At 35.8% G+C, this 20757-nt stretch overlaps 1 pseudogene; it reads left to right on the top strand.

Annotated features, from left to right (window-relative positions):
* The first annotated feature begins 1124 nt into the window (after positions 1–1124).
* LOC123649069 overlaps positions 1125–20757 on the top strand; it is an 87859-nt pseudogene continuing 68226 nt past the window's right edge.

Below are 20757 nucleotides of genomic sequence, written 5' to 3'. Positions count from 1 at the left end.
ATGCCTGTACTGTAGTCCCAGCTACTTGGGAGGCTGAGCCAGGAGGAGTTTGAGGTTATGATGAGCTATGTGATGCCACTGCACTCTAGCCTCATTGACAGAGAAAAACTCTGTCTCAAAAAAAAAAAAAAATCAAGTGGAATTATTGATATGAAAGTACCTAATTTTCTTTCTTATCTTCTGTCTTCTGTCTTTATACAAGTTAGTTTAAGCTCATTTTCATGACATTGGTTCTTTGTCTTTAAATCTGTCTTCACAGAGCAGGATGAAGTGATGAACTTCAAGTGATGCACTTCATCTTTGGTGAAGGTCATGCAATCTGACCATCAAAAATGCAGAATCTACAGTCCGGTAGATCTGTGTTTGTATCTCAGCTCTCCTGCTTCCTAGTGGTTTGATCTTGAGTAACACCCTTAACTTCTTTAAGTCTCAGCTTCCTCATCTATAAATTGAGAGTAATAATGGTATGAGATACTAAATAAAGCATTTAGCGCAGGTACTGGCGTATGATCTGTAAGTATACATTCAATGTTAGTGGTCATGAAAACAACCACCACCCTGACCCACTGCTAGCAGTCAACATATCCATTAATAAGTTTCATAGTATTGGTCAGGAATATAGTGTTGCAGCTGTTTTCTTGTATTTAATATCTGCAAAATACAATGTCCTAGTATCACTTATTCCACTTTATAAAGTTGTTTTACTTTCCAAATTAGTTAAAAGTATAAATGTTGAGCTTTCTTTAAAGAAATGAAAATATTCATATATTTTATATTTGGGTTTTCTTTTTTAATACATCACATGCAGGTAGTTGTAATAAAGATATTACATTAAAGCTGATAATTGTTGCTAAATGAATAATTAAGAGGACACGTTGTTGTACTGGATAAGAGCAATGAACTTCATAACAGATATCTTGATTTTGTAAACTGTTTACTCCAACTCCTATCAGTATGATTATGTACTATCTTGAATCTACATTTTGATCTTTAAAATTCCTATAATCCCTGCTTCCTTCCATTTGTCTACTCAAGCCAGAGAAAAAAGACACAGTTTTATGCAGGAAGAAAAAGTATCTGTGAAATGGTCTTAATACTTCCCTTGCTGATGATATATAATAGAAATGTGTGGCGACAGTGAGGTAAGAGTTATTCAGATTTTGTTGTACATAAAGCACTGAGCTTAGTTAAGTGGCATAAGAGAAGGCTAAAATGAATAAATGATATGTTTCAATTATGGATTATTTTTAAAAGATAGAAATATTAGTGACTTTTATTTCAAAAAATTGAATTCTTAAATATGCTTTTGGCAGAGATTACAAGGAGACAAATTTTAATAACTAGGTAACGATTGTTTAATAAGTATATGAATTGCCATTAGTAATATGTACATACGTCTTTCTCCAATTCTTGAAAATGTTTTAATTTACTTAATATTCAGTTATACTTTGTTCATATTGTTAATTTGTTCATTATATATTCATTTTTCAAAAGGCAAAAAAATTTTGTTGTGGGAACAATGGCTATCTTTGCCAAAAATGAGTGTTCTCTCTTTCAAGTAGAGAGGTGTCACTGGGAAATACCTGCCTGGTTTCCCAGGGAAAATCTTTCCCAGTCCTGCTTGCAGTTAAGTGCAGTCGTGTTGTAGTCAATGGAAGGTGAGACAAATGAGCTTCTCTTCCAGGGTTTCCCCATAAGACTCTTGTCATTCAGTCCTTCTGTCCTTTTTTCTTTCTAGATGGCTGGATTGGACACAACTCCTGCAAGGACCCTAGAAGCCCTAGAAGCTGGGTTCCTGACTAAACTGGGGATGTTCTCCTGCCAACCCACACTTGGAGCCTGCATTGGAGAGTATTAATAAAATTGAGAGTAAAATTAATTTCTAATTGTGTTAAACCATTCAATAGTGACAATATTACACCAACTTTTACTACTCTAGCACATTTGTTCAGCTACATCCTGAATTGGTACAAATTGATATAATCCAAAGATATGATATTTTACTATTTATAGCTCTTCTGTAGTATTTTAGCCTTAACATACCACAGTAGCCTTTAATTTAACATACAGGTTAAATTTACTTCCTTTCTCAGGAAATTGTATTTATAGATTTAAAAACTTATTTCTTAATAAAATATTGACTGTTAAGCCCTTCTTACATTCTGTTCAATTTTATATAATCCTTAATTAGTAGCTCATTGCTCTTCGGCACCTCTGGACTACATAAAATTAAAGAACTGCCACCACTCTTCACCCAGGAACTAAAATAAAATTCTGCGAATCTTGAACTCTCAGAAAAGAGGCCCCAGAATTATGATGTAACACTGTTCTTCTGACTATCCTCAAAATATTTTTGGAAGTTTGCACTTCCCCAGAAGCAAACCCTGAGACAAGTATTCAAGTTCAAGCTATTTATTTCAGGAAATTCCAATAGGGAGTGGGAAAGTGAAATAGAGAAAGAAAGGCAGCCAGTAACAAATTCATTAACAAGCAGGTTGCTACTGAGAAAAGCCAGATTTTGGTCTCACTGAGGAAATCTGGGTACACTTCAGGAATACCCCCAACATGGGGAGAGCAAGTTGGATATTTATACAACAAACTCCCTTCAGTCACTGGTTGAGGGAAGCTCCTGGGGGATGGTAATTATTTCTAGGACACAGTGGCTTTGGTAGCCAGAGAAAACACACAGGTGACAAAATGCAGGTGTAGGTAGGTGGAAATCCAGAGCAGGTATTGAGATACTGAGTGAGGCACCAACAGTGATAATTTCCTACTTCAAAATCTTACTCCAAGACCAGGAAGCATAGAAACAGAAACTCTAAAATGGTGAAGTTTAGTTTAACCATTTTATCTTACAATAATATGTACACAATATTCATTTTAGCCTAATTTTAGCATTTCTAGAACATCAAAACCAGAATTTTCATTTCTTCTGTGTGACCATTTCTTCTCGTATCTTCCCCCTAAGATGTACCATCTGGTTTGGTCTCCTGGGCATCTGGTTTTCTATTAAAACAAACAAAAAGCTCTCTTAGTTTGCTCAGTGATTTTATATCAGTTCATTTACCATAATCTTGATTTGGGCAGGTATATTAATTTGGCTTTTTTAAAAGAATGATGGAGTATAAATTTAGATCCTGAAGAAGAGAAAGAAAGGAAACATATTAGAAATTATACTGTGCCTCCTGTTCCCCTGGTCAGGGCAGATATTGCTAATGGATTACATCATTCCCTTGGAGAGTCACCCCACCCTGAGCTGCAACCCCATGTTCATCCATATCACAAACCTTCACGTCCTCTTGCCCTGACATTGTGCTTCTTTATGATTACAACCATAATTTTTAATCAATTCAATAGCCCACCTTCTCTTCATCTATCTCTGGGTGACTGAATGCTCTTTCAGAAACTCGCACACCAAGCAGAGGAGCATTTTTATTATTTATTTTCTCTGATTTCATTTGGATGTCATAATGGTGTCTGGTAATACTTGGATGTCTCCCTAGTCAGTGTTATTCCTAACTCTCCACAGAGGCCAATAGTTGTTATTGATTAAAACTTTTTGATTTCAAGTGTCAGAAAACCAACTTGAACCAGTTTAAGCAATAAAGTGAATATATTAAAATTTTTCTGGAATGTCTCACTGAATGGAAGGATGGGGGGACAGGACTAGTCCTCAGTAATGACTGGAATCCATCTTCGTCCATCTTGTGTTTCTTATTTTCTTTTGGAATCTATTTCAAACATTTTTTTTTTCTGTGAAGATCACATTTGCTACATTCCGTATGGCAGGAAGTGTGTGAGAAACACACTGAAAAAAACAGTAAGACATAGCACTCAGGTTTCCATCTTAAAACCCAGTAAAATAGAAAGACACCAGCTTTTACAGCACAGGTCCAAAAATTCTAGTGAACACTTTCATTGGTTATACTTGAGTCCAGTGCTCAGTTCTTGGCTAATCAACTATGGCCAAGCAAGCATATTTAAGATAATAGTTGGGCAGCTCTAACAGAGCAATTTGGACCAAGTAGAATGGACAGGACTGTTACTGCAACTAGGAGGGTGGTGGAGAAGTACTATCATAGATATTTGACGCATTAGCCTTTTCCACTTTCCTTAAATTGTAACCTGACCATTTGTCCATTTTTCTTAAAAAATGTTAAAAATGATTTTAACTTCTATTTCATGAAGAATATATGAAGACATACCTAAAACCTACATCTATTCTTCTCTCCCCCACCTCATTTTTATAATAAAATAGTTGCACTTAATTCTTAAGGTAAATTTCTAGATCCTTATTATTTATGGTCTATCATATTGTGTCTGAACTGGTGATCTCTACAACTCTTGTCTTTATGTGCCTTGAATCAACCCACACACTATTGCCAGATAGACTTTCTTAATCAATGGTTTCCTCAATCACACTCTGTTACAAAGGTGCCTTCTTGAGATGCTTATTCCAATCAAATAAGGTAAAAGAAAATATTTAGCTTGGTTTCCAGGGCTCTCTAATTCATGATGTGCTACAACCTACCTCCTGAGCTTTCTCTCTTATTCCTCCCCTATATGTGTATATTGTACTTTAGATGTTTTTCATTTATTCCTTTAACAGACCTTGAGTTTTCCCACTTCAATGGCTTTCTCCTTTTTCTGCCAGTATTTGAAATTCTAGTTTTACATTTTGAAATCTCATTCACTTTTCAAGACTCATATGAGTGACCACCTCTTCACAAATGTCTTTCTTCATCTCTCTACTGAAATAATCTCATCTTTTTACAAAGGTTTTTGTACTTTGTAGTCAGTCTTATATTGTAGTCACTGGGTTAATCCATCCATTAATCTAAATTTTTAACCCAGAAATTACATAGAACCTTCTTTGTCTTCAAAAAATTAGGCTCCTTTGGTGTAGATTTGCATAGACTTTATGTAATCCAATAGGAAATAGTTCTTCAAATTTTCTTCAGTAGAATTCACTTGTACACAATATTTGCCACAAATAGAGATTTTGTTAAAGAATGCATATGGGCTTTGGTTCAGGGGTTTATATAAAAATGCACACAACTTTTGTGGGAGTCCAGAGGTAGCAATGTTCTTACCCTAGAACCCTTTCTCCATCTTGTAGGCTCTTTACTTTAATATTATTTCTCTTCTGCTCCTTTAGTTCTTCTATAGGTGCAAAATGACAACATCCCCCACCCCTACCACTGTCTTCTTTAGAGTAATTCTCTCCTCTGAAGCCTCGGTGCAAATTAACATCCTTCTTATACATTTTATTACATTGCAGGCAGGAGCTGAGTCTTTCTCATGTTTGCATCTTCTGCAACAGTAGGGAAGAGTGAAAGAGAATTAGGTATGTGATATAACTTAGATCAACAGCTTATATGCGGAAATAGGTGAAGACATTCATATTCATTAGCTCAGCTCCTGGTTTTACTTACCTATAGTTAGTGTCTTCACTATAAGATAGTTTTCATGTCTTGAAATAACTTTAATGAGTTCTCCTATTTTCCCAAGTGTGAGAAGAATTAATTCTTCATGATGTCAAAATTAGAAAATTGTTTCAATGATTGGGATCACAAAATTCATCCGTTTTCTAATTAAGAACATTGTTCTCTTATAACTAAATTAATTTCTACATGAATGTGGCTTTCAGAATGGTCTGTTGGGGGTAATCTTAAGTTTTCAGTAATTTCATGTTATTTACATCTTACCCATGAAAAACTTAATGAAATAAAATTATTTGAAAGGATAGAAGCTGACAAATATCTACCCAAAGCATGTAGAATTTTCTTCTTTACCACTTCCAATTTGAATGGCGTATATCAAATGGGTTATTGAAGAATATCTTATTAAATATTATCCCCCTGAGTGTAATAGACATACATATTTTTAAAGTGAAGTTTGGATCAGAGAAACAGAGCCATTAGGAATGAAAAAGACTGGGGAGGGGGTGGTTATCATAGGAATTTGAACTTACATGTTTGTAGGAGCTGTTTAAATTGTTTATATAAGCCTTTTTTTTTATTTGCCTTAGATGCTGGGCCTGAAGTCAGCAGGACAGGCAATTGGGAATGATAGATGGTGAAGTGGGGGTGCAACTGAACAAATTAGAACACATAGGGTGAGCTGGAACTCACGTAGGTCTCTTGTTCCATCTAAACCTTAACATCAGTGCTGTTGGTGACTTAGATGTGAAACTGGTGCCCTTCACCATGAAGCTAAACATATAGCTGGACCAAGAGCCAGAGAAGCTAAAGGAGGAGACCCAACAGGAGTTCAAGGAGCAAGACCTATTGCTGCTGCAGAGGATGCTCACACTGGCCCAGGGTTTGGAGAAGCTGAAGGAGGAAACCTAGTTGTTGCTGTAGTTCCTGAGGGCTGGCCACTGCTCCACTGCCACAGCAGAGCCAGACCTGCCAGAAACAACGTGCTCGAGTTGCAACGGCACCCAGTGTCTTGCACTGAAATTTCCAGTATAAAAAGATACAGTTGTTGATTTGCTTCCACCTTTCAAATGTCACACCAAATAACTCTTGTGACCTGGAGGAATTTGGAATTATGCAGGGAAGAGGATTCTGAGGATCCTATATCCAACATAGATGGCTGACACAGTGCATATCACCTTGCATATGTTAAAATAACAAATGAAATAAGAATATAAACAATTCCATCTTGTCTCTGGAATAAAGACTTACTATCTTTTGATCAGTAGTCATCCTATCTTTTGTCAGGATTCTCATCACAGCATCTGTGCCTGCATCAGATAACATCTTAGAACGTCTCATCCAGGTCACCCTGCCTCCAGACACACTGGATATGATCTTAATTGCCAAGGATATTAAGAGAATATAATAAGATAATAAGGGAAGCAGCAGCCATATATGATGTGGTAATTGTCAGTCTGGAACCGGGAAGCTTTAAGAAAGATATTGGGTAATAAGGATTTGGAGACTTACGGGTTTAACTTCTTCACCCATAGTGATCTGATGGGTGTAGTTATTATGATGGTAAAGAGCTTATGTTCAAATTCAAACCCCATCTGAGAGGACTAGAAGACTATTTAAATTGTCAGGGTAGCCCAATAATAAACCAGGGCTGCACACAAACCACTAGTGGAAAGCACAAAGATACATGTAACACATAGGCTAATAAACAAAGGGAACCTTGTGTGGAGTGTGGAAGCAGCATAATGCCTACAAACCGCCTGAGGCTCTGAAAGCAATTTACTGAGAAAGCTTTTATGGTGGCCCACTTTGGAGCCATTGATAATTAACTAAACAAATAATTGAAAGTATATCCAACTGGTTTCAGCAAATTTCCTTAGGGAGTTGCAATACTTTAAATTCTATATAATGATAGTCTTGGATCAGTGTCTTCAGCTGCACTACGGAAGCACACAGGACTTGATTCATGATCATGTGGGTGATAACTTAAGATCAATATTTTAAATGATATAATAGAAAATCAGCAAGAAATCTCTCACAAGTAATAAACAGCAATTGAGCCTTAGTTGTGGGTATATGGAGTCATTATAAATTCTGCCAAGTATTTAGATTTATGCTTACACAAATTTCTGAGTGATAAAAGACATAACACATTTCACAACAGCAATATAGTTTCATAACTTATTAAATATTATAGGTTTATTCATGTATGACACCAAGACACCCAAGTATTATTCTAACCACTTATTCATAATGGACCTGACTTTAGCAACTGATGTTTCTGCTTAGCAGGGACTCTCTGTGTTTTTCTCTGTCTTGATATGGAGACGTGAAACTTGTCTTATTCACACTGTGTGGCATGTGGGCAGAAGCATGGGCTTTAAAGCCAGAAGAACATTCACTTAAGGGACCTGCTTAGCGCAGATCTGTATTCTGATTCTGTAAAATGAGGATGGGGCATGGGGCATTATTTCTCTCTGATAGGGTCGCCTGGAGAGTTACTTAACATAATAGAGGACAAAATGTGCTGTAAACAGTAAAATACTCTGAAGATGCCAGTTAATTCTGATTTGTTTTCTCAGGTTTGTGGTACTCCAAGGGCTAGTGACAGAGGGCAATCATTCACGTACAAGGACCTAACTGGAGATACCTTTAGACTACTCTTCCTGCTGCGCACTGAAAATACACATAATTTGATCTTCCTCATAGCCTGACATTCTTTTCTTTTTCAATGAACTGGAAAACATATTCATATTTTCTCTTTGTCTATCCTCTTCATTATTCTAACTACTCAAGTATAGTGGAACCTTCAACTTTGGGTCACAGGTTAGCCATTTCCAGAATTGATTTGAAAAATGGTATTTGGATATGGGATTGCCTTTTCAGTAGATCTAACCATCTCTTTCACTCCCTGTCTTCTACTCACCTCTTCCATAAGCTCTCTAGTCCCCTATTCTCTGGTCTATCAGCAGACTTCTGCCAATACTACATTTCCTGTCTTACCTGCATCATGGTAGTAATTGATTTTCCAACATTTTTTGCCAGCTACTATCAAACCCTGAGTTATTCCAACGATCTGATTTTAGTGTTCCTGTTTGAGGGTTGTGGAGATTTTTAGAGAATATCATGCATCCTGTATTTATGTGTGTTCTTATAAATGTCCTGTCTGGACCTAGCTGGAACTCACCTAACCACAGGCAAAATGAATATAGCAGCCAAATAGCTGGGTATGCAAAATGTGCTACCCTGAACTAAGTCTGCACTGCCCAAGGGCTTTCCTCTCTCCCACACTGCTCAGGCTCTGACCTTTTGCCTCCTCATTCCATTTGTGTTTGCCCTATTTCCAGTTTTGGCATCTTGCCTTATTCTTACCTGCTTTATCTGCTGGCTTCAAGCTAATCTCCATGGGCTGTCATGTTCAAACTGATTATCCAATATTACAAATACCTTGGCTTCAGCCCAAGACTATGTATTATGAACTTCCCCTATGGATGGACTCAGAAAGCTTAGCATTTTCAGGATCCATCCTTTCCTGAGAGGATCCAGAGATAGATAATGGTTTTCAACCAAATGGCATCCATAATTCTCCTTGGCAATATTCCCTCCCAATTCCCATCAACTTGGTTTTCTTAAGCAGATACTGAAAATCCTACCACTTTCCTCAAACTATTTAACTCCAACCATTCCACTTTTAATCAGTGATTTTGTCCTTAACTTCCCAGTGAAAAAGAAATCATGAATATGTGCACTCTCATCACTCAGGCTCTTCCTTCCATATTGCCTGCATTCTACCAATCCATCCTACACTATTTCCTTCAAATCTCTGAGAAAGGGATTTTCATTGTCCTATCCCTTTTCTCCTTTGTCGTCATTCTGAAGTCCTGTTGTCAGTCTGTGAACATGTTAGATTCTTTCTTATTGTTTGTGACACACGTCTACCACCTTTACCTTTACTCCAATTACTCTTTCCCTATTTTGTTCTTTCTTTGATTTCACTTCTTCAGTTCTTGCAGAAGTAACGTCCTTTAACTTGGCTTCATTGCCTACTTGTCATTGCCAAGAAGAACTACTCTTGCTTATATTGTTTATTTGTTTGCTCATGCTCATGCTAATTCTAGTAATATTTATGGAGTTCTTCTTTTAAAATTTAATTGTACTTTTTAATTTCAGAATATTATGGGGGTACAAACATTTTGATTACATAAATTGCTTTTGTACCATTTGAGTCAAAGTTGTAAGCATGCCCATCTCCCAGATAGTGTGTATTGTACCCATTAGGTGTGAATTTACCCATCCACTCCTCCTCCCTTTCATCTGCTTGATTTCTGATGAATGCTATTTCCATTTGTGCACATAAGTGTTGAATGATTAGTTCCACCTTAATGGTGAGTACATGTGGTGCTTGTTTTTCCATTCTTGTGATAGTTCACTTAGAAGAATTGTCTCTAATTTCATCCAGGTTAATACAAGAGGTATTAGTTCACCATTTTTTTGTGGCTCAGTAGTACCTCATGGTATACATATACCACATTTTATTAATCCACTCATATATTGATGGACACTTGGGTTGTTTCCACATCTTTGCAACTGTGAATTGTGCTGCTATAAACATCTCAGTGCAGGTGTCTTTTTCATATAAGGTCTTTTTTTCGTTTGGGTAGATACTCAGTTGTGGGATTACTGGATCAAATGGTAGTTCTACTTTGAGTTCTTCGAGGTTTCTCCATACTACTTTCCATAGAGATTGTACTAGTTTGTAGTTCCACCAGTAGTGTATGAGTGTTCCCATCTCTCTGCATCCATGCAAACATTTGTTATTTTGGAGCTATTCTCACTGGCGTTAAGTTGGTTTTCATTTGCATTTCCCTGATGATTAGAGATGTTGAGCATTTTTTCATATGGTTGTTAGCCATTAGTTTATCTTTTGAATAGTTTCTGTTCATGTCCTTTGCCCACTTTTTAATGGGGTTGTTTAATTTTTTCTTGCTGATTTGCCTGAGTTCTATATAGATTCTAGTTATCAACCCTTTATTGGATGTGTAGCATGCAAATATTTTCTCCCATTCTGTAGGTTGTCTGTTTGTTCTTATGATAGTTTCCTTGGCTGTGCAGAAGCTTTTTAATTTGATCAGGTCCCATTTACTTATTTTTGTTGTTGCTGTGATTACTTTGCAGATCTTCTTCATAAATTCTTTGCCTAGACCAATATCTATAAGAGTTCTTCCAACATTTTCTTCTAAAATTTTTATGATTTAATACCTTAGGTTTAAGTCTGTTGTCCACAGTGAGTTGATTTTTGTGAGAGGTGAAAGGTGCAGATCCTGTTTCAATCTTATACATTGGCTATCCAATTTTCCCAGGACCATTTATTGAATAAGTATTATTTCCCCCAATATAGTTTTTGTCTGCTTTGTCAAAGATCAGATGGCAATATGAGGGTGATTTTATATATTGGTTCTCTATTCTGATCCATAGGTCTAAGTCTCTGTTCTTGTGCCAGTACCATGCTGTTTTAGTTACTACAGCCTTGTAGTATAGTTTGAAGTCTGGTAAATTGATGCCTCCCAATTTGTTCTTTTTGCTTAAGGTTGCTTTGATTGGGGTCTTCTCTGGTTCCACATGAAGGATAGAATTATTTTTTCTAGATCTATGAAAAATGATGTTGGTATTTTCATAAGGATTTCATTGAATCTGTAGATTACTTTGGGTAGTATAGACATTTTAACAATGTTGATTGTGCTGATCCATGAGCATGTTATGTTTTTCTATCTGTTTATGTCCTCTGCTATTTCCTTCCTCAGTGTTTCCTAGTTCTCCTTAAAGAGTTCTTTCACCTCCTTAGTTAAATGTATTCACAGGTATTTTATTTTCTTTGTTGCTATTGTGAAAGGTATTGAATTTTTGATGTGGTTCTCAGCTTGACTATTGTTGGCATATATGAATGCTAGTGATTTCTGTACATTGATTTTGTAATCTGAGACTTTGCTGAATTTATTTATAAATTCCAGTAGTCTCTTGGGAGAATCTTTGGGGTTTTGTAGATATGGAATCTTATTGTTAGCAAAGAGTGATAGTTTGAACTCTTCTGTCCCCATTTGGATGCCTTTGATTTCCTTCTCTTGTCTGATTGCTCTGGCTAGGGCTTCCAGCACTATGTTGAAGAGAAGTGGAGAGAGTGGGCTGTGGGTTTGTTGTGTATGGCTTTTGTTATTTTGTGGTAATTCCCATCTATGCCTATTTTGTTAAGTGTTCTTATCCTAAAAGGCTGCTGAATTTCTATGTCAGCCTGACCCCATACCCTGCTCCACCTAGTTCTCCATACTACCAGAATCATCTTCCAAAAAGTTATGTTACTCTCCTACTTAAAATCCTTTGCTGGCTTTCCACTGCTCTTTGAAGTCCACACTCCTTCCTTAATGTGGCTTTTAAGGCTCTTTATGTTCTGCAACCTGTCTTCCAGTCTAGCTTCATCTCTGAACACACCACACCTCAAATCCTGCTCTCCAGCCAAAATGAACTATTTTCACCAATTGTGCTGTGTTTTCTCTTGCTCTTTATCTCTGCATGAGCTGTTTTCTTTTCCCAGAACAGGCAACTACATTTCTCTGCCTCCTTTTACCTTTTACACATTTTCAGAACTTATGCTGTCAGGAAGCCTCTCTCTCCCTCTCTGGTGCTCTACCTATGTACTTTTCAGCAAATGAGATTCCATCTCTTTGTCTTATCATTTACTCTTTAATTTGCATGGTTGCTAGTCTACCTCTCTGCTAGACCATGAACTCCATATGAACAGGGATTTCTTTTTTATTGCCTAATGTTTTATCTTTAGAATATGGCAAAAATCCTTACTGTTAGACACTGAATAAAATGTGCTCAATCAATTAATGAATACAAAAATGAGTGAGTTTTTGTGCAAATTAAACTGCTAAATGAGAATATCCCTTTCTCATGGAATCTTATGGAAAGTCTTACAATCATATGTAGGAGATTTTAAAGAGCAGAGCTATTTTCCTCAAACCAGACATTTAAGGAATTTTGTGAAGTAGTCCTATCCCGACAGGTTTCTCATATATGTGTTCATAATTTCTCTTTAACCTGGCATTGTACAGTGCCGAGGCTCAGTTTCCTCGTGATCTGTGATCTCCTGGGTGGGGTAATTCCTATATGAAGTTACTGTGCCCAGATTTCTCCATTCAGGTGCCACCTTCCCAAATTCCTCTCCATTGTCAAATCTGTTTGCTGCCTGCTTCCCTTTAGCCTTTTAAATTTTTTTTAATTTTTAATTATTATGGGTACATAATGTTATATAACTTTATAGGGTGCATGTGATGTTTTGATACAGGCATATAATGTGTATTAATCAAATCAGAATAATTGGGTTATCCATCACCTCAGGCATTTATCATTTCTTTGTGTTAGGAACATTCCGGTTCTGCTTTTTTAGTTATTTTAAAGTATACTTTAACTTATTTATGAGGCTGCTTGGCTAATCTTATACAGATTTACATCAGTGTTTGATAATGGCTTAATACACTATGTTTTAGGGAGAACAATAGGTTAAAGTTCCTGAAGTACCTTAATCTCAAAGGGTTTGGGATTAAAGACAGACATTAAAGTTCCCGTGATAGACCAATGACAGAGATTTTTGGTTTATAGGTTTGTTATTTAAAAATATCTTTTCAAATCACACCACGGAGGCAGTTGCTAATTTTGCCCAGATTTTAGCTCTTTCCTAAGATGTTTTTGGGAAAGGATGAAAGAAGAGAGGTAGCACAGGAATTGTCATTTTAATGAAATCCTCTCTCCACTTATCTCATTTTTTTCCCTCATGTTCCCTAATTTTCCTCAAATTTTATAACATTTATTTCCTAAATAATCTATTTTGATGACTACTTATAAGTATTCTAAAATAAGCTTGGGTTCTTTGTAAAGAATTCTTCCTTACAGCTTTCATATTATCCTACCACTTCCCCTTACTATACTTAGGCATAATAGGTGTCTAATAAGTTTTTATGGAAATAACATTATTGCAAACAAATGTAAGTGACCAAGAAAGTATTTATAGAAAAATAAAATGTAGTAAGTATCAATCAATGGTTAATTTATTTTAGTTATCGTCACTCTGGCCATGTTTGAGATCCAGAAAAAAAATATATGGACTAAAATACGTATTGACATTAACTGGAATTTTATCATTGTGGGAAGTGATCTTTCTAGAATAGATCCTTCTTCCTGCATTTGTGACCCTGATGAACATTACAATATATATGTAGAGTATGTCAGGGTAAATATATTATTTCCATTTTCAAGTTGGAAACAGATGCTGAGAAATTAACAAAAGCTACATCAGTTTTTAGTTACAGGTTGTAAGCTCCTTCAGGTCAAAGGTGATGTCTTATTATGGCCTGCTTTCCTGCACTTGTATATGTGCACATGGTCCACACTCAATAAAAGTTTGGAAGTTTGAAATGTCCAGGACTTGTCCTAGGTTTCCTGACCTCCTGCCTAGAGTTCTTTCCATGGCACTGTTTTGTTTTATAAAGAGGGCATTATCAATTGGAAGTGGGATCCTTATTAAATTTGACCTACCACCTGTAGCCTTGGGCAATACAGGATTGAAAAAATGGGCTTTCTAAATAGGTACAGGGTTAGAGTGGGAAGGGTACTTTGCATCCGTCATATATCCCTGACTTTTGCTTCCGGGACTAACAGCCCCAGTTGATGATTTTCGGCTCTTCTCATTCCTCATAGAATCCAAGTCATAACCAAGGTGTGGATTATAACCAACACTGCTGATCTGCAGCCAAATTTGTACCAGTTAATGACTTTTTGCTGCCACCATGTATTAGTTTTAGCAACTAATCATGGCAAAGTTTCATATTGCCTTCAGGGAACTATGCTAGATGTTCAAATGGAAATAGGTGAAGGGGGGAGATGAAGTAAAGGGGGCACATTTCAGAGAGTGAGGCTCAGGACCATATATATCATTGTGTTACAAAACAGGACAAGTCATCAAGAACTGGTTGTAAGTAACAGAGTTAGTGATGCCAACCATCTGGACGTGATAGTGCATTAACAGTGACTATCAAACAAAATAATTAAGTGCAGATGTTCATTATATTTCATTAACATGAATCTTAGACATTTCTTTTTAATTCTGTGTAACTACACTGATTGCCTAAAGTATATGTACAAAACTGATTTAATCCAATTTTTGAATGGGATGATTGCTCATTTATATAATTGAAGTGGAAAACTTTAGAATGTTCTCTCTGTGTACTGTATATATTAAGACAAAACAAAAACAAAAACAATCCAGACATTATATTCAATAGTTTAGTACTTACCCACTTATCTTTAGGTTATAGAATGGAAGACAAAGGCTTTGACAAAATGATGTTTAAACTTCTTGAATAGAGAGACTCTTGGATACAAATACTGTCCATTTCCCAAAGTTCAGATAAAAGATTAGCAGTAGCTTTCTAGATCAAGATTTTTATGAAGGCTTTAAAAAGTTAGGCAAATCATTAAGATCATCATTATTCTAGTTTACTAGACTACTATACTATACAGAGCATTACAGTCAATTTATAATTAGGATCAAGATGTGAGGATTTCAATTGAATTGAGACAAAATGAATTAGCCTGTTTTTCCCAAACCGCATGTGATATAACATACAAAGATAAACACTGCTTCAGTCTTCCAACTGAGAAAAAGTGTTTTCTTATAAACACATATCAATTTTAACTCATTATCCTAATACCATTTTTTGTGGTACCACAGCCGCTGAAGTTTAATGTGGTTTAAGATTCAGATTTTTCATAATTTTGTAGCAATACCTTCTATTTATCCAGTCAGCTTTCATAGTCACCAAACATTCTATTATCTTATTAAAGGAGCCACAATACCCTTGAATGGATCACCTAATTGTCAAAAGTAGAAATATTGTCACACTAAGAAATCACAATACCCATCCATTGTAAACTTCACATTTTAGAAACCAGGCATGTTTGCGAAAGAATGCAGAAAAATATGTAAACAAAGAAAAAAAGATAAATACAAAGTAAAAGTTAATCAATTAGTAACCTCATTTTCTCAAGAGAAAACCAGCATCATCAACATCATGAGCTCATAGGTGTTCATGAAAATGGATCAAACAAATCTACGTGTCTATAGAAAATGAAGTTTTATAACAAAAAGACATTGCGATATACTTAGGAATGTATTTAAGATAACTAGTTTCATTTTAATCTCCATCTTCTTTTAATTTATAATTAATTTATAACAAACTGAATTTGAGATTTCATTCCCAACACATAATGTGTGACAGTGTATATATTTATAAATTCCTTCAACGTCTCTCCATGCTTTCTTCTTTCTCTCTCTTATATTTTTATTATAAAAATGAACTAAATCTCAGCTTTCCATATATTCCTTTTGCTTCTCTATTACTCAGTTGGAAATGTCCTGATAGGCAAACTGAATAAGCAGAAATACAGTAAGTCAAGGTGGAAGGCTAGTAAGCAGTGATTCTAGTGATGCTAAGGAAAAGAATCTAAAGGAGTTAGAGAAAAGTAAACACAACCTTGGGTTCCTCGCTGGGGTATTCATTTAAGAGGAGATCTCACACGCTGCTTAGATGGCATCAGACTATTTCAGGATGGGGGTGGTGAGTGGAAGGAAGCAATAAAACTGATCAGGTGAATGGCAATAATGGTTTGCTGAACTTTTTTTTTTAATGTAACTCTATAGAGCTTTGAAGGGGAACTTATTTCACTTGCACATTGTAGAATATAAATTGAAAGAGGAAGGTCACAAAAGAACACCACTATCCTCTGTGGATCTGCGAATTTTTCTATCTGTGCTGTGGAGCTCCAGCTGTAAACATCTCAACATTCCGAATTCATCCTCAAGCTCTTGTTCTGCTTCGCCTGAATGGCATGGCCAGGTAAGGGCACCCATTAATGACATTCTGCACACCTTAATGACTAATTTCAAAACAATGAAACATTCCTACATTAGGTTTCTGGACACCAGGGCATTATTTAATGTGAGTTGTTATAACAGTGCCTGCAGTTCTATTCTCACACATACATACATAATTTACATTTAAATAGGCAAGGTGGCCACCCAGAGATGCCTGGCATGAGCACAATGCCACCTGTATAAAGGAAAATACAGTGTTTTATGAGACAAATACATCAGCTATTTCCAAGAATGTGCACAATGTGTAGCACTAAGTAAAACAATATGATTCAAAAGACTTAAAGAAAACTAACAAGGGTAAAGGAAGTTTCTTAGAGAGAAGACAAGTTTAAATTTGAAAAGTTTACATACAATGATAGAAATAATTTTTTTTTCCAAGTTTCCAAGATACTTTCCCAAAGTTACAAGTCAGAGAAAAATGAGTCAGAAAAAAATTGTTTAAATGTTTTTTTTTTTTAAAGCATTAGATTGTCTTAGTATTGTGGATCTTCAGCTTTAACACTTGTATGGATAAATATTCCTTTTAATACAACAAATTTGGAAAATATTAGAAAATCACAAAGAAGTATACACATATTTCTAATCATTTTAATTTTCCGTGTTCTAAATTTTTATGCATTAAAAATGAGATTTTGGGAGTAGGTCCTCCTTTTTTCTCTGAGAAATTGTTTCCAGAATACCAAGTGGTTGTGGATGTCTCTTATTAGATGTGGGAAATTGACTAGCATTCTTTAGGCAAAGGATGCTGTCCTTTGAAAGTAATTTCCATTCCAGTTTTTAACTCAACAGTGAGGAATAGGTGGACAACCTTGGCCATTATTTCCCCAACCCCTAAACTCACACCATCCTGCTTCATGGCTTGAACTAAATTGCAGGCAATCTTTGCTCTCTGTTTCTTCCACAATTTTTAATATAATACTTTAAGCTGTTTCTGAAATGGGGGAAGGCTCTTTTTCTTATAAATTTTAGTAAGTTGCTCTATCAATATTGCATTTTTTCCTGTCATACTGTTAGGTAGATAGCAAGGGATTCTGGGTCTCCTAGGGATGAAAGTGGGTGCTGCAGCCTCCAGCTTGGTCCTCCCCACCCTAATCTCCTGAGCGGCTGCCATACCTGGGGAGGAGGGAATACCCTACGGATCTGCCAATCAACTTAGTATGCCAGCTACAAAAGAATGCAGAGGACTCTCTAGCCCATGGGCCAAGCAGCATGGGTACCACAGAGTCTGGAAATTGATCTAGAACAACCCACATGCATAGTTAAGGCTCAGGTCATGTGACTCCCAACTGTCCAATCAAACAGGCTCCATGGTGACCTCTGAACAGCAAAGGAGGTCCCAATCTGGGCACTATAAAACAAGACATAGACCATAACCAGCCCCTTTTGCGCCCTTCCGTTTGCTCTTGCTTTGCTGCAACAATGGGTCTAGTCGTCGTCATCTGTGGTGTATGTACCATGATCTATAAACCTAATATCTTGCTCTTGCCCTATAATACTATCTTTCTCTCCTTAATAAACCTCATTTTTGTGCTTGCCTTACTTTGGCGTGTCTGGTCATTCTTCAGCCATGGGCACACCAAGAACCAATATTTTCAGACTAAAATCTGACAATACTTTCTCAAATAATTATGGCACGGAGAGCATAAAATTTGATATTATTTTTAAAACTATAACAGGAGAAACAAACTGTTTAACACTCTAGTAACTTTTAAAAAAATTGTATATACCTTCAGAAAAATTGATAATAATTTTAGTAGTTGTACCAGAAAAACCAACACTTTTAAGTAAATCAACTTAATTTTAACGATTTATCTTCTCAAACTAATCATATTTATGTATGCAGATATACAATAGCTAATACCTCTGGAAACACTGGAAATTTTTAATGGTGACTGATACTGCCAACTTAATATCTTACAACACTTTACTAGCAGCCTTCTATAAGATGTATCTAAACTGGGAATATATTGGTTAATTTTCAGTACTGGTTCATGCTAGGTGAGTTATAAAGGGATCGTTTCTTTTTAAAATTATATCATGCTTTCTTAGGAAAGTTGGGGTATATATTAGCAGGCTGAGGAAATTGTTCAGCAAATTTACAAGGCTTTGCCATATTGTGTTTAAATGTCTCTTGCTTTCTATATAGAGTCCCAGTTTTATTCTTTTCTAAAATTAATACCAGAGTAAGAAATTCTAAAAAGGCACATCTAAAAATGTCTGTGTTGGACATATGCTAGGAAATTTTGTCCTAAATCTATTATTTTGCAATCCTGTACTCTACATGCTCTTCATTGTTCATAAATAACTTTTATGCCTTCATCTTCAACAAAGAATTTTAAAAGTCTATTTCAGAAGAGTTCCTAGGAGATTTGCAAATGTTTCCTACTGAATTTTAAAGGAATTTAGTATGTTTGTGTAGCCAGCCTCATTATAACTGCCATGGCTTTTGGATCCTAGTTGCTGGTTTTACAATTATTCTTTGTGGCTCTGAACTTTTTTTCACTATATCCTGCATAAAATGTTGCCTATAAGGAATCACCCTCTCCTGAGTTGATAAAACATTATGTCTATTGCCATCATATATTACTTACCAGATCATCCTTGAAGTGTCTCCAGTGTTTATATCAGATACACACAAATCACCTATCAGGTAATCAGAGGGAATTACTCCAGGTACTAGTGAGTCCTTGGCAAATAAGACATGCAAATATCTGCTTTTACATTTTAGAAAGAGAAGCAGCAAATAATATCTGGATGTGATAAGAGCTATGAAGAAAAATAAAACATGGTAAGGGGATAGAGAGTGGAGGGCATGTGCTTGTAGGCAGGGTGATCAAGGGAGTTCTCTCTGAGGACATAACATCTGTGTATAGAACCTATGAAATGAGGGAGGATAAAATATAAGCTTCCCAGTAGAGGAAACTGCAAGTTCAAAGGCCCTGAGGTTACATGTTCTTTGCATGTTTACTGAGAAGACCAGCATAGCCTAATCATGGGGAGAGAAAAAAAAGGGGTAGAATGTGAGGTCAAAGAGGAAGTCTGGGGCCAGAACATACAGGGCCTAGTAAGCCATATAAGTTCAGTCTGCTTGCACTGGTACAACCAAACTCATTATTCAAATATTGACATATGTCCACACTACTCAGTAAACAGCAGCTGTTCAGAGCCCTTTATTATCTCCCTGCCTTGGCAGATGCCCTGATCCCTTTCTCAGGCTTGATTCAGCGGTAGGGGGTGAGTGGTTGGTACTATTGCATTACTTATTAAATATGTTTAATTTCATCACTAATGGTGAAGATTTAGGGTTCTATTTCTAAATGTGATGGAAATTTATAGGAGCATTTCCCATAATGTTCAGGGTGTATGTGTGACACAATCTGATTGACTTATTTAGAATATCAAAAGAATAAGGGAATGGAAGGAATCAAGTAGGGACATTATTTAAAGGCTATTGCAGAAGTTCAGGTGCATGATGAAGGTATATTAGACCAGGGTAGTAGAGATGAAGAAGGTAAGGCTTGGGCACAGTCAGGCTATATTTTGATGGTTTTATTTGATAGGTAGGCTGGAGTGGCTGTGGTGAAAAATACAACCCAAAATATGTAATGGGCTCAAACAAAGTGGAAATTTCTTTATTTATTCATGCTAACAGTTTGGAGTCTCAAATCCATATGGATTAACAAGAACACAAAGGGCAAGAGTGAGATAAATGAAGATATAGTTGTGTTTTTAATGTCTTCATATCATTTGTGAAGTCCTCATGCAAGTACTTATAGGTAGACCGTATTTGTAGATAGAATGTATAATTGAGAGATGCATATTATAATTTATAGAACTAAATGCCAAAGAATATTTTGACATATATCAAAAAAGGATAAACTTTTGAGATGACGGATATGTTAATTACTCTGATCTGATCACTATAATTATAGGTATCAGGACATCACTATGTACTCCATAAAGATGCACAATTATTATATATCAATTAAAAAATAAAAAGAAAAGAGGATATTTCTTATGCACATAAGAGTATAAGTTAATTTATTTTTAATTTTAGTACTTTAAAGATGTTAATTCATTGTCTTTTTGGCCTCTATTATTTCTAGTAACAAGTTAGGAAATTAGACATAATTTGTATTTTCTTCTTTGTTTTTTGTGTGGTTCTGGCTAAATCTGATTTTAATATTTTTTCTGTAATCTTTGATTTTCAGAAGTTTGATGAGGTGTGATTTTATTGTATTTATCCTGCTTGTGTTTCACTGAGTTTCTTGGACCTATGGGTTGATATCTTATTAAATATTTTTTGTTTTATTATCTTTCTCCTTTCAT

Source organism: Lemur catta, chromosome 13, assembly GCF_020740605.2.
Source record: "Lemur catta isolate mLemCat1 chromosome 13, mLemCat1.pri, whole genome shotgun sequence".
Classification (NCBI taxonomy): domain Eukaryota; kingdom Metazoa; phylum Chordata; class Mammalia; order Primates; family Lemuridae; genus Lemur; species Lemur catta.
Note: the sequence above shows the minus strand (reverse complement) of the source record. Positions and strands in the feature narration are given on the sequence as shown.